The following is a 12364-nucleotide window of genomic DNA, read 5'->3' as shown; positions in this document are numbered from 1 at the left end:
AAATAGTTGGTTTACAGGATTTTTTTTAACTCTAAAACAAAATATTCTTGCAGTGTTTCCTGTTCAAGAGTATATTCATCAAATTCAAAAGGGTTTTGGCTCAACTTCAGATAACAGGTAAGCCTCCATCAAAGAAAGCAAGAGTTCCTCAGAAACAGACTTAGCTGATCAACTGGCAGCATATGCTCGGGATCATGCCACTTTGGAGAATCAAGAGATGACTAAAGCAGCAGCAGTCTCCGTGGAAGTTTCAGCTGAGATAACAACATCATTAGCAGTAGCTTTCTGAAGTCTGTGACTGGCTTAAAGCATGCACTTATAGGATGTGCTCAGAAAGTGTGATGGTCTATGTTCCTATGAAGACTGGAGTCAACTTACCATAGTCTTCTAAACTTATGGAAATAGAAAATTTACAAATTTAATGCCCTATTAAGATACGAATTTTTAAAGTGAACTGCAGTCCAATTTTCTGATGCTCCTTTGATCACATTGGTTTATGAACTGACAGTAGGGAACAGAAGTATTCAACATACTTGAGTATACAAGTCGGAAAGTTTTCCTAGTGGAATAATGTATAAATCAGAATATCAGAGGCTGGGATAGGAGAAGAGGTTTATTTGGCTGGGTTCTGCAGGCTGTATAAGCATGGCACCAGCATTTGCTTGGTTGCTGGTGAGGCCTCAGGAATCTTTTACTCATGGTAGAAGATGAAGGGGGAGCAGTTGGGTCACATGGTAAGAGAGGGAGCAAGAGAGAGGGAGGCGTGCCGGACCCTTGAAGAGTTACATCTCCGGGTTACTAAAAGAATAAAATCTCATCACAGAGAACTAATTACCACAAGGGGGGCTAATTACCATTCATGAGGGGTCCACTCCCTTGATTCCATTACCTCCCACCAGGCCCCACCTCCAATACTGGGGATCACATTTCAACATGTGATTTGGAAAAGAAAAATATCCAAACTATATAAGGTATCAAATGCTTCCACCTAATATTTTAAAAAGTTTTCCAAAAGTAAAGAGGATTTTAATGTTTCAATGAATTAGAAGTGGCTAACATATGATATGTAAAACATGAGTAACAATGGCAAAAACTGTAATTGGAGAAAGATTTACACTCATGCCAAATGTAAAGCAAAGATAGTGGAACCACATGGAAAGCCCATTAACTTATCACTTTGGTTGACTTGAAGTGTGGGTCATTGATTCAACATATCTGACATTATGAAGAAATAGACTAGACAATTTTGTACATTTATTTGGTAAGATATAAAGAGTAGACCAGAGTAAGGAATGGTTGGTTCAAAGAATAAAGGATATTAAAAAATACAGACTCATGAAATGTATAATGTATGTTGCATTATTAGAAAGGTGCTGGCTGATGAACTTCTAATGATTGAGATCAATAATCTGATTGGTATTGTTGTAATATTGGGGTTCAGGGGCTCAGGAGGCCCTCAGCTCCCCTGAGAGGACATTTCTCCAGGTTCTTGGTCTCCTGCCCTCTCAAGAATGAGAGAGGGGGCCATGGCACAGTGCACAGTAAATGCCGGACTCAAAACTGTTTGTAGAAAGTGATTTATTTAAAGCAGAGGGAGAAAAGGAAGAAGGAGAAAGAAACAGCTAACTCTCACATTGAGTGAGAGAATCCAGAAAGATGGAATGCAGGAGAGGAAAGCAGCTTCCACACTGAGTGGAAGGGAATAGAGAGAGATGGAGTTTAGGAGGGGAAGGCAGGCTTCCATGAGAGAGTATGGAAGGGGACCCAGAGGGGAAATCCAGGAGAGAGAAGAACGGCTTCCATGAAGGGAGTGTTCATGGAAGGGACCCAAACATGGAGTCCTAAGGGGTGTGGAAGAAGGGGACTTTTAACCTGGAAGGAACTGCCACCTTCTCTAAGACCCCTGGCCAATGAAAGGAGTTCCTTAGAACTTCCGCTGGAGTGATTGACTCTTAGTTTCTTCCCGTGCCCACGAAATTTAAACATAAACCGTTCAATCTCCCTGACGGAGAGAGATGGGAGTAGGGCATGGTGCTAGGAAGTTCTTGCCCTTAAAACTATGCCCCCTTGTGGACCCGGAAAGAGAACACATTCCCTCATTGTTATTATGCACTTTACCCTTATATTTTCTCTCTTGACGTCTATGATATTAACAGAATTGAACTTACTCCACCCAGAAGTTATAAAAACTTTCTTTTGAGTGTTTTGAAAACTTTAGAGAAACTGAATCCAACACTGAACCAGTAGAACTGTTTTAACAGAGAAGTTCTAAATCAGAGCTATCATACAGAAATATAATAAAAGAGGTAGATTTTATGAAGCCACATTTAGTATGCATGGCCATAGCAACTTGAATTATTTATTGTCTCTTAAGAATATGTTTTCATGGATGGGAAAGCAATATTGATTAGTGGGTAGAAGGTGAGGCCCTGACCTCTCTCCTGTAAGGTGGCATCAATTAACTAGATATCAACTGCAGCCTTGAGTAAAAGTACACACAGATTGCTCAAAACAGAAAACCAAAACCAAAAACAAACCTCTAATCCCAGCAATGCAAAGGATCTGAGATGAAAGTTTCATATATCTAAGGAGTCACTAGGAGAGGATTATAATAAAGGTGCATCTGATCAGGAAAGCAGTGGCTCTGTTTATTTATTTATGTATTTATTGATGGAGTTTTGCTCTTGTTGCCCAGGCTGGAGTGCAGTGGTGCAATCTCAGCTCACAGCAACCTCACCTCCCAGGTTCAAGAGATTCTCCTGTTTCAGCCTTCAGAATAGCTGGGATTACAGACATGTGCCACCACACCCAGCTAATTTTTTGTATTTTTAGTAGAGATGGTTTCTTTCATGTTGGTTATACTGGTCTTGAACTCCCCACCTCAGGTGATCCAACCGCCTTAGCCTTCCAAAGTGCTAGGATTACAGGCATGAACCACCACGCCCGGTGGCTCTGCTAATTTCTACATTTAAAAAACCCATCAACTGGCTCAGAAAGCTTCAGAGAAGAATTTTACTCAAAACAAATTTATTACCAACCCAACTGTACCATGGCCTAACATAGTACTACCTACTATCTAACACAGTGGATATATCAGTTTTAGATTTGTCAGGTGGCTGGGGAAACTATTTTAGTCAACATAGTGGAAGTACCGTTGTATAAAGACAGATCATTTTGTTTATATTTGATGTTTTCAAAGAATTTTTAATGCTTTATTACTTAGCATTTATGTATATTGTTAATGAGAACCAAACACTTAACTCTTTGGTTAAATTATTAGTAATTGTGGAGCCTTAGGGGTTAAAAGAAAATTAAAAATGCTTAGCTGGCAGGAACGGAAACAGGGATAGAGGACCACAAATGTTATGAGAAACTGGGTCAACTGCAAACAGTTCACTCACAACCAAACATCAAACCCAAGCACTCAGCTCATGGCCCACCTGCACCCAAGCATTGTGTTTCAAGCATTTGGCCCAATCAACATGACCCATTAGAAAGGCCTAATGGGTCCCCACTTTCTAGTCCCCACTTCATCACAGACAGCCTTCCCTCTGCTGTATTGCCCATTGCTCTTTTGCAATGTATTCCCCTTTCTCTAATAAATGTGTCTTTCTTTTCTTTTTTTTGAGGCAGAGTTTCGCTAGTTACCCAGGCTGGAGTGCAATGGCGCGATCTCGGCTCACCACAACCTCCGCCTCCTGGGTTCAGGCAATTCCTCTGCCTCAGCCTCCTGAGTAGCTGGAATTACAGGCACACGCCACCGTGCCCAGCTAATTTTTTGTATTTTTAGTAGAGACGGGGTTTCACCATGTTGGCCAGGATGGTCTCGATCTCTTGACCTTGTGATCCACCCGCCTCGGTCTCCCAAAGTGCTGGGATTATAGGCGTGAGCCACTTTCTAAACTTACAACTGTCTTGGTAAATTCTTTTACCACCCATGCTAGCCTAAGGCAGTCATTGACCATGACATTTTGGTGACCTGTACAGGGAATCTCTCTCCCTACAGGGGACTCTCCCTTCTTCCTTTCTGTCATCCAACTGAGGACCTTCTGTGAACAGCACCTAAGATGGAAACAACTGACTGTCTACGGCCAGGGCTATACACTGGTGAAATTGAAAGGTGTCTGCATGGAAGTGTCTGACAACCACCACCCACTCGGGTGAGGGACCTAAGTTCATTTTTTTTTCAGACTTCCAGCAGCCGACCTCTAGTAGTGCTGTGGCAACTGGTGGTATCTGGCCAGGGCAGCTCCCCTGGTATTGCCTGAAGGTCAAAGGGCAAACGTCTGACTGCCTTGCCCAGAAAGGAGAAAGGTTGTCTCCTGTCCTTTCTGGTCAGAGGTCCCCAATCCCTGCATGTTGCACAATTAGCAGCAGCAGCTTCTCTAGGGCAAATCTACACACATTTTGCATAAATCCTTTCTCCCTCTTATTCAAATTCTCACATCAAGACAGCCAGACCTCCAGCTTCAGGTATTCCCAAATCAGGTGATCGCCAGCGGCCTCAGAGTAATGAGTCTCCCCATTCCCATCCCCTCTCCTGGGCTGGTTCCAGGCTGAGTTCTCCCTTCACCTTCATACCTCCTGCCTGGACAAGCCATCTTGTGTCAGGCCCCAGAGGCATTGGCCCCAGTTCTGGGAGGTCTTTCCTAATAGGTGCAATACCACTGTAGGAATGACATCTCAGAAGTGCCCCAGCAGACTTGAGTGGTATCCTTTCCCCTGCCAGGACACCTTGAGAAAGTGTGCTTCATGTCCCCAGCAGACATCAGCTTCCAGTGGCTTATCATTTTCCCATCCCAGCATGGGACAAACTTTATGTATTCCTTCAGACTCACCTTTGGGTTGCATCCTAAAACATTAGGACAAATTTGACTCCCAGACTCTCAAGAAGAAGCAACTAATTTTCTTGTGTAATGTGGTTCAGAGACCAATTAGCCTAGACTCTGAATGGGACTCTGGATTTTAATACTCTTTTGCAACTTGATCTGTGTTGTCAAAATTCCTCTAAATGGTCTAAGGTTTCTTATATCCAGGACTTTATGTCCCAACGTTGGGACCCAGACCTTCAAGGAATCTGTTGAATGTGCCTAACAAAGTTCTTACCTCCTCCTGGCTCCAGACATTTTAGATGAATCCTCTTTTATGCTCCCATGGTCAAGATCCTCCGCACCTTCCTCCCCTTCCTCCTCCTCAACAGTGTATCTCCTCCTATGCCTTCCCCTCCTTCTGCTCAACCTTCTACCTCCTTCTCTATGCCTCTCTTTTATGGGAAACCTTTTTTCCCCTCAAATACTGGATTGGGAGCCATTTATTATCCCACTTCAGCCCCAGAAAATGGTTTACCACTACTCAGAGTGGCAAACCACTTAAAAAACCATCAGAGTCCATGTTCCTTTCCCATTTCAGACTTCTATCAGATACAAGCTAAACTTGGATCCTTTAGGACCAAGGCCAGGACCCTTCTCACATCATAGAAGAATTCAGAGGATGCTTTGTGTCCTCTGATCTCATTTGTCAGGATGTTTATATTATCTTTACCACCTGTTGTGAGGCAAGGTCCCTCATTTGGTCTCTAGCTCAATGGTGGGAAGATAAGGTCCATGACCAGACCCTTAGGATTCTAGCCTGGGGAGTACAGCAGCTCCTGATGTTGATTCTAGATGAAGCTACCAAGAGGGAAACACTAGCAGGGAATGCCGTAATCACGTAATTACTTGTTTAATTGAAGGCATGAAAAAGCCTGCCATAAAATGGCCAACTATGCCAAGCTAAGAGGTTAACACAGGGGTCAAATGAAGACCTACCTCTATTTCACTATAAGCTGGCTGCAGTCAAGTGAAAATATACTAATGTAGACTCCAAAAGCCCAGAAAGCCTAGCTATTTTGGCTGTTTTTTTGTTTGTTTTATCAGCCAGCCTTCTCCAGATATTAGATATGAACTCCAGAAACTGACCAAAGATCGCAAACTCCATTCCCCATCTTGCTGGACATGGTCTTCAGGGTCTTTAATAATGGGAGGAAATATCACAGTGGGATAGGAAGGATTGAGAAAGGTGAGTGGCAGACTCACTACATGTCTGTTGCCACTGCAAACTCTCTGCCAATACCAAGGACCCCTGGCTAGCCATCGGCGTGGAGGCTTATGGGCACAAAGGAGCTCATTATCTGCTAGTGCTGTAATCAGCCAGGGCATATCAGCCAGAACTGCCAAAACCCTCCTCAACCATCTTCTAGTCCCCACTGACTTTCTACTCACTGCAAATGAGTGGGGCATTGGAAATGGATTGCCCCTCTCTTCATGTAGGAGAGTCATCCCATAATCAGCAGCACCAGTTATGGGCCAGTTTGGGAGAACAGCAATGGCAAATGCCCCTAACTCTGTTCCTCTACTATAAGGAAGCTGATAGAATTGAGAGAGCAGAAAGAGATGAATGACAGGGCTCACAGGCCATCCAGGCCCCTGTATTTACCATTTCTATGGCTGAGCCTCCGGTAACCCTAAATAAACCAGGGAATAAGATTGAGTTTTTAACTTGATACAGGAGCTACTTATTCAGCCCTAATTGGTTTTTCTGGACCTACCTCTCTGTCTTTGAGCCTTCTCACCAGCACAGATGGCAGGCCACAGCAGTGATGCTTTATCTCCCCTTAGTATACACGCTGGGGAAAAATGTTGTCACTCACTTTCCAGGTTCTACCAAGCTGTCCTATCCCACTACTTAGGACATAATGACAAACTTCAAACTAGCTTTAAATTCCCTGAGTGTGCCTGCCCAACACTGGCATTACTAGCTTTTTCCACCAAATGCTCCCATCTCCTAAAATCCTCCATTTTACAGGTTCCTCCAGAAGTATGGGATATCTCCACTCCAGGACATTCTTTGTTTGCAGACTCTAAAAATTCATCTGAAGACCTAATATTTTCCCTAGGATCTGGCAACATGCCTTGAAGCTGGAAGCCCAAATGGGCCTACAGACTCTAATAGAAAAATTCTTGGTCACGGGTTATTAAGCCTTTGCAACTGGCCATGCAACCCTGACGGTAGCCATTAAAAAGTCAGATAGCACACATAGAATGGTACAAGACCTAAGGGTCAGCAGTGAGGCAGTAATCCCTGTACACCCCAATCATTTCTGATCCCTACACCCTTTAGGGCAACCCGCACTTCATGGTTCACAGTATTAGATTTTAAAAATGCCTCCTTTTGCATACCAGTACATTTTGGCTGCCAATTCTTATCTGCCTTTGAATGGGGAAACCCCTCCACCCATGTTTCCCAACAGTTAACCTGGACGGTCCTTCTCCAGGGATTTAGCGATAGCCCACACTTGCTTGGACAGGTTCTTGCTAAAGACCTGTTCACCCTCCAACTCTCTCCTAACAGTGTCCTGCTTCAGTCTAACTGAGAGGGGCCCCACAAACCTGCCCTCCTCCTTAAACCCATTCAAAGATGAGGGGCTCTGACAGGGGAAGACTGGCAACTAGATTTTACACACATGCCTACTTGCTAGGCTTTGTAGATACTGCCACTGGATGGATAAAAGCCTTTCCCACAAAAACTGACTGGGCATTTGAAGTCATCATGGACCTTTTGGACCAGATACTTGCCCATTTTGGTCTCCCTTTTTCCCGACAGTCAGACAATGGCCCCACTTTTATATCTCAGATTACACAGGGAATAAGTGAAGCTCTTCAGATTAAATATTACTTACACACAGGCTGTCACCCACAATCCTCGGGGAAAGTAGAAAGAGCAAAACAAGTCATTAAAAAGACACCTTAACAAATTACACCATATCTCACTCTCAAATCAGACCAAATTCCCACCATTTTGGCCTTTATCTCGTCACCTTAGTTAACACAGTACTGCTCCGAAAATCAGGGTTATTCTTTATTTGTGTAACTATAACTTAGCTATCCCTGCTTGCTCTCTGAAATATGTTGCACCCATCCCCCACTCTCAGCTTAACTGAACTAATGCCAGTGCTATGCCTCCAACAGTCTCCCATATACTGAGATAAAAGGGCCAGTCACCTAATTTCCTTTTTTGCCAGCTTAAGTAAAACTGATGCTGCAGTGACAGGAATTACAGAAGTTGTCCTTAGCTCCTCTTGACCCAAGAATTTGCAAAATTCCTACATACAATCAGAAACATTAAATACAATGAATCAATAAATCAATCCCTCTGCTGGAGTAGTGCTACAAAACAGATGAACTCTTAATCAATCTCCCAGGAAGAATGTTGTTTCTAGGTAAATCAATCAGTAAAACAAAAGAAGAAAAGTATAGGAACTGGAAGCTTCATTATGAAGAAAACCACTTTCAAATACCTAATTTCTTAAAGAAGGTTCTAGGAGGCTCTAGGAGATCCCTCTACGGGGACCAATTGCATCTCTACTGTTACTTTTCCTCTAGCCTTTGTCTCTCTAACTTTCTGGTTAAATTTGTTTCTTCCAGAATGTAGCCATTTCACACCAAACTTCTGATGATGCAAGGATACCAGCAAATTGTCCCCAGAGACCCTAGAGTCTCCTTTAGACTCCATTGGACATCATTTCCATAGAAACATGCTCTCTCTTCTAAAACCCATCTTCCAGATGTACCCAACCTTTTATGTCCCATAATCTGAGACAGTGGCCCATGAGGCCCCTTGCCCCACCAATAACTGTAGGTAGGGTCAGCTCTATGCAGCAGGCTGGGGGAAAGTAGTTAAAAGATTACACCTCTGCCCAAATGCCTAAGATTTGTCCTTGTCATTCTGTCAGAGGAGATAGGGGAATGTGGAGCCCAAAACAGTTTAAAAGAAAATTAATCAATGAGCTTAGCTAGCCAGAAAGAAACAGGGATAGACGGGAGTGAATGTTCCCAGAAATTATGTCAACTGCAGATGGCTCACTTGCACCCAAACATCAAACCCAAGCACTCAGCCTACTGCCCACCAGCACGCAAACATCCTATTTCAAGCATTCAGCTCAAGCAACGACCCTTTAAAATATTCATCAAGTCCCCGCTTTGTCACAGACAGCCTTCTCTCTGCTGTACTGCCATTGCTTTCTTGCAATGCATCTCCTCCTTTCTCTAATAAATCTGCCTTTCTAAACTAATTACTGACTTGGTAAATTCTTTTCTTTTTTTTTTTTTTTTTTGAGATGGAGTTTCGCTCTTGTTATCCAGACTGGAGTGCAATGGCGCGATCTCTGCTCACCGCAACCTCCGCCTCCTGGGTTCAGGCAATTCTCCTGCCTCAGCCTCCCAAGTAACTGGAATTACAGGCACCTGCCACCATGCCCAGCTAATTTTTGTATTTTTAGTAGAGAAAGGGTTTCACCTTGTTAACCAGGATGGTCTCAATCTCTTGACTTCGTGATCCACCCGCCTCGGCCTCCCAAAGTGCTGGGATTACAGGCATGAGCCACCGCGCCCGGCCAGGTAAATTCTTTATCCCTGTGCTGGCCTCAGGCATTCACTGACCATGACAGTAATCAGATTAAAGAAATGATAGGAGAAGAGTAGAGTTGTGAATATATAGAGGGATTGAAGATATAAATAAGGCTTTGGGGTACAGGTTGAATATGTGGGGATTTCAGAAGTTATACCACTCATGTATCTAGTTTGTTTCCTGTAGAAATATGCAACAGAATCATCATAGTTACATCATCACCTGATTATGAAAGACATAATTAAATTTTAGGGTGTTAGCATTTTACTGCAGCAATGTTTTCCATTTTTACAGAAATATTTTCATGCACTGATTTTCTATTTGGAGTTCTATATGATGTCAGAAAGCACTGTAGACTGTTCTATGTTGCATATTTTTATGTGTTACATGTTTATAATTTTATATATTATGTATTTGCTAAAAAAATAAAAGTTATCCTAACACTAAAATATTAAATTGGGAATCCCCATGGTAGTTAGGACCCTGCTACACGTATCCTGAAAACTGGAGGGCCTTCAAGGCCCTCATCGCTGTTCAGTACAGCAGGGCTCAGGTCTGCCTGCTCTCTGCACTACCCCACTTCCACTCTGGCCAAACGAATAGCACTCCTGAATTTCTTCGCAAATTTTCTGCCGCCAAGCTTCCAGCATTTGAGAATAAGGATGGATTCTGCGTGTTTGAAAGCAATGACATTGCCTACTCTGTGAGCAATGAGGAACCATGGGGAAGTACTCCAGAGGCAGCAGCCCAGGTGGCACAGTGGGTGAGCTCTGCTGATAGCTATGCAGTGCCCCCAGCCAGTACCTCGGTGTTCCCAATTTGGGCATCATGCACCACAACAAACAGGCTACTGAGAATGCAAAGGAGGAGGTGAGCTCCGGGGCTGCTGGATGCTCACTTAAAGACAAGGACTCTTCATCTGGCTGACATCGCAGTCGTCTTCACCCTGTTGTGGCCCTATCAGCAGGTTCTGGAGCTTTCCTTCTGCCAGGCCTTTCCCAATACCAACCACTGGTTCCTCAACTGCATTAAGCAGCCCCAATTCCGGGCTGTCTTAGGGAAGGTGAAACAGTCTGAGAACATACCCCAGTTTGACGCTAAAAAGCTTGCAGAAAGCCAGCCAGAAAAGGAGACCCCCATGAAAAGGGAAAGGTTCACCGGAAAAGAAGCAGAAACCCCAGGCTGAGAGGAAGGAAGAGGAAATAGCAGTTGCCCATGCTCCTGAGGAGGAGATGAACGAATGTGAGCAGGTGCTGGCTGCAGAGCCCAAGGTGAAAGACTCCTTCGCTCACCTGCTGAAGGGTACCTTTGTGTTGGAGGCATTTAAGCACAAGTACTCACAAGTTTACACTCTCTCGCACTGCCCTGTTCCTGGGAGCACCTTGATAAGGATGGCTGGTCCCTGTGGCATTCAGAATATCCCTTCCCTGAAGCACTCACTCAGACATTTATGACTCGCAGTCTTATTACTGGAATGTTCAAGCGAGTGGACAAGCTGAGGAAGATGCCTTTGCCGGTGTCAGCCTCTTTGGAACCAAGAGCTGCATTTGGTTGGAATCTGGGATTTCTGAGGCCAGGAGCTTGCCTTTCTGCTGAGTCCAGATTGGCAGATGACTTCCAGTCATACACATGGCAGAAACTGGCTACCGGAAGCAAAGAGACTCAGAAGCTGTTTGGAGCATACGTTTCCTAGGAAGGGGCCTTTTGGAATATGACAAAGCCTTCAATCAGGGCGAGATAGTCAAGTGGACATCTCTTGCCGTGGCCTACCTGCCTGCATCTGCCCTTCAGAGTGATGGGGCTCATTAAAGGAAACTGAACATCAAAAAACTAAACTAAAAAAAAAAATAAAATAAAATAGGGAGGGTCAACAAGAGTCTATTTATGAGATCTCATACTTCATGTTGAAATGTAGGGGAAATATTGTCCTAAGTTGAATTTCTTTTTCTTACTAAAATATACACCCCTTCCCCAGGAATGGAATTATCTTGTTTTTCTGCTGTTTTCCTCGGTCTCTGAAATAGTGTTTGGTATAACCAGATCCCAAAACAGATGTTCTGATTTGCCAGGAAAATCAAATTAAAAGTTGTTTAAAGGTAAACTGATTTCACATTTCAAACCATTTCAGCTCTACTTTAGGTATGTCAAATGTGTTAGAAAACTAATCTGCAAAGGAAATTTTTTATTTTCTTAAAATTTAGCACATATGACAGGAATTACCTTTCATTGATCTGGTAATAATTTTAACAATAATAGCTGACTTACATGATTTTAAACACTTTCTTCCCCACAAATTTTTTTAAAAAGAGATAGTTTATTTTCTCTATTAAAAAAAACAACTTTCTAATAAAATGTGATTGAGTAAGAGAATTTTAGTTTTTCCAGCAAGGAACAAGAACTGAAGAGTCAAAAATTAACTGTGGATATTCTAAAAGTGTTGCTGGATCTAAGTCTGGCCTCTTCAAATGGTAATATTGATCATTTCCTCTGGAATACAGGTAGAGCTAATTACAAATTAGTCAAAATGATTAACTTCTGCATTCCTCAGCCTGTGAATTACTTTAAAAGATGTCAATGAAAAGCCCAAGGAGACTATTGTAGTTAAGATTTTATTTGAAGCCAAAAACTGCACAGAAAGTTAAAAACTAGCAATTTAATAATCTAAAATACTTTCTTACTTCTCAGTGTAATACCATTAGTAATATTCACAGTTTTACTTCATTTTAAGCAACAGGCATTAATAACATAAAGTTGCTACTAGAAATAAAATCTGTTATTTTAAATATGAGTATATGGAGTCATATGTTGACATTTTCTGAAACTGACTTCTTGGAGACATAAACACAGTTTAAATCAGCACAAGTTGTTTTTCATTAGTTAAATATACATTTCATTTCAGCTGATTAAATAATGGACTCAT

General features: G+C 42.7%; 1 pseudogene; it reads left to right on the top strand.

Moving 5' to 3' along the window:
* Positions 1-697: 697 nt before the first annotated feature.
* On the top strand, positions 698-11253 carry LOC100402918 (elongation factor 1-gamma-like; annotated as a pseudogene).
* Positions 11254-12364: the final 1111 nt, after the last annotated feature.

This window comes from Callithrix jacchus, chromosome 3 (assembly GCF_049354715.1).
Source record: "Callithrix jacchus isolate 240 chromosome 3, calJac240_pri, whole genome shotgun sequence".
NCBI lineage: Eukaryota > Metazoa > Chordata > Mammalia > Primates > Cebidae > Callithrix > Callithrix jacchus.
Note: the sequence above shows the minus strand (reverse complement) of the source record. Positions and strands in the feature narration are given on the sequence as shown.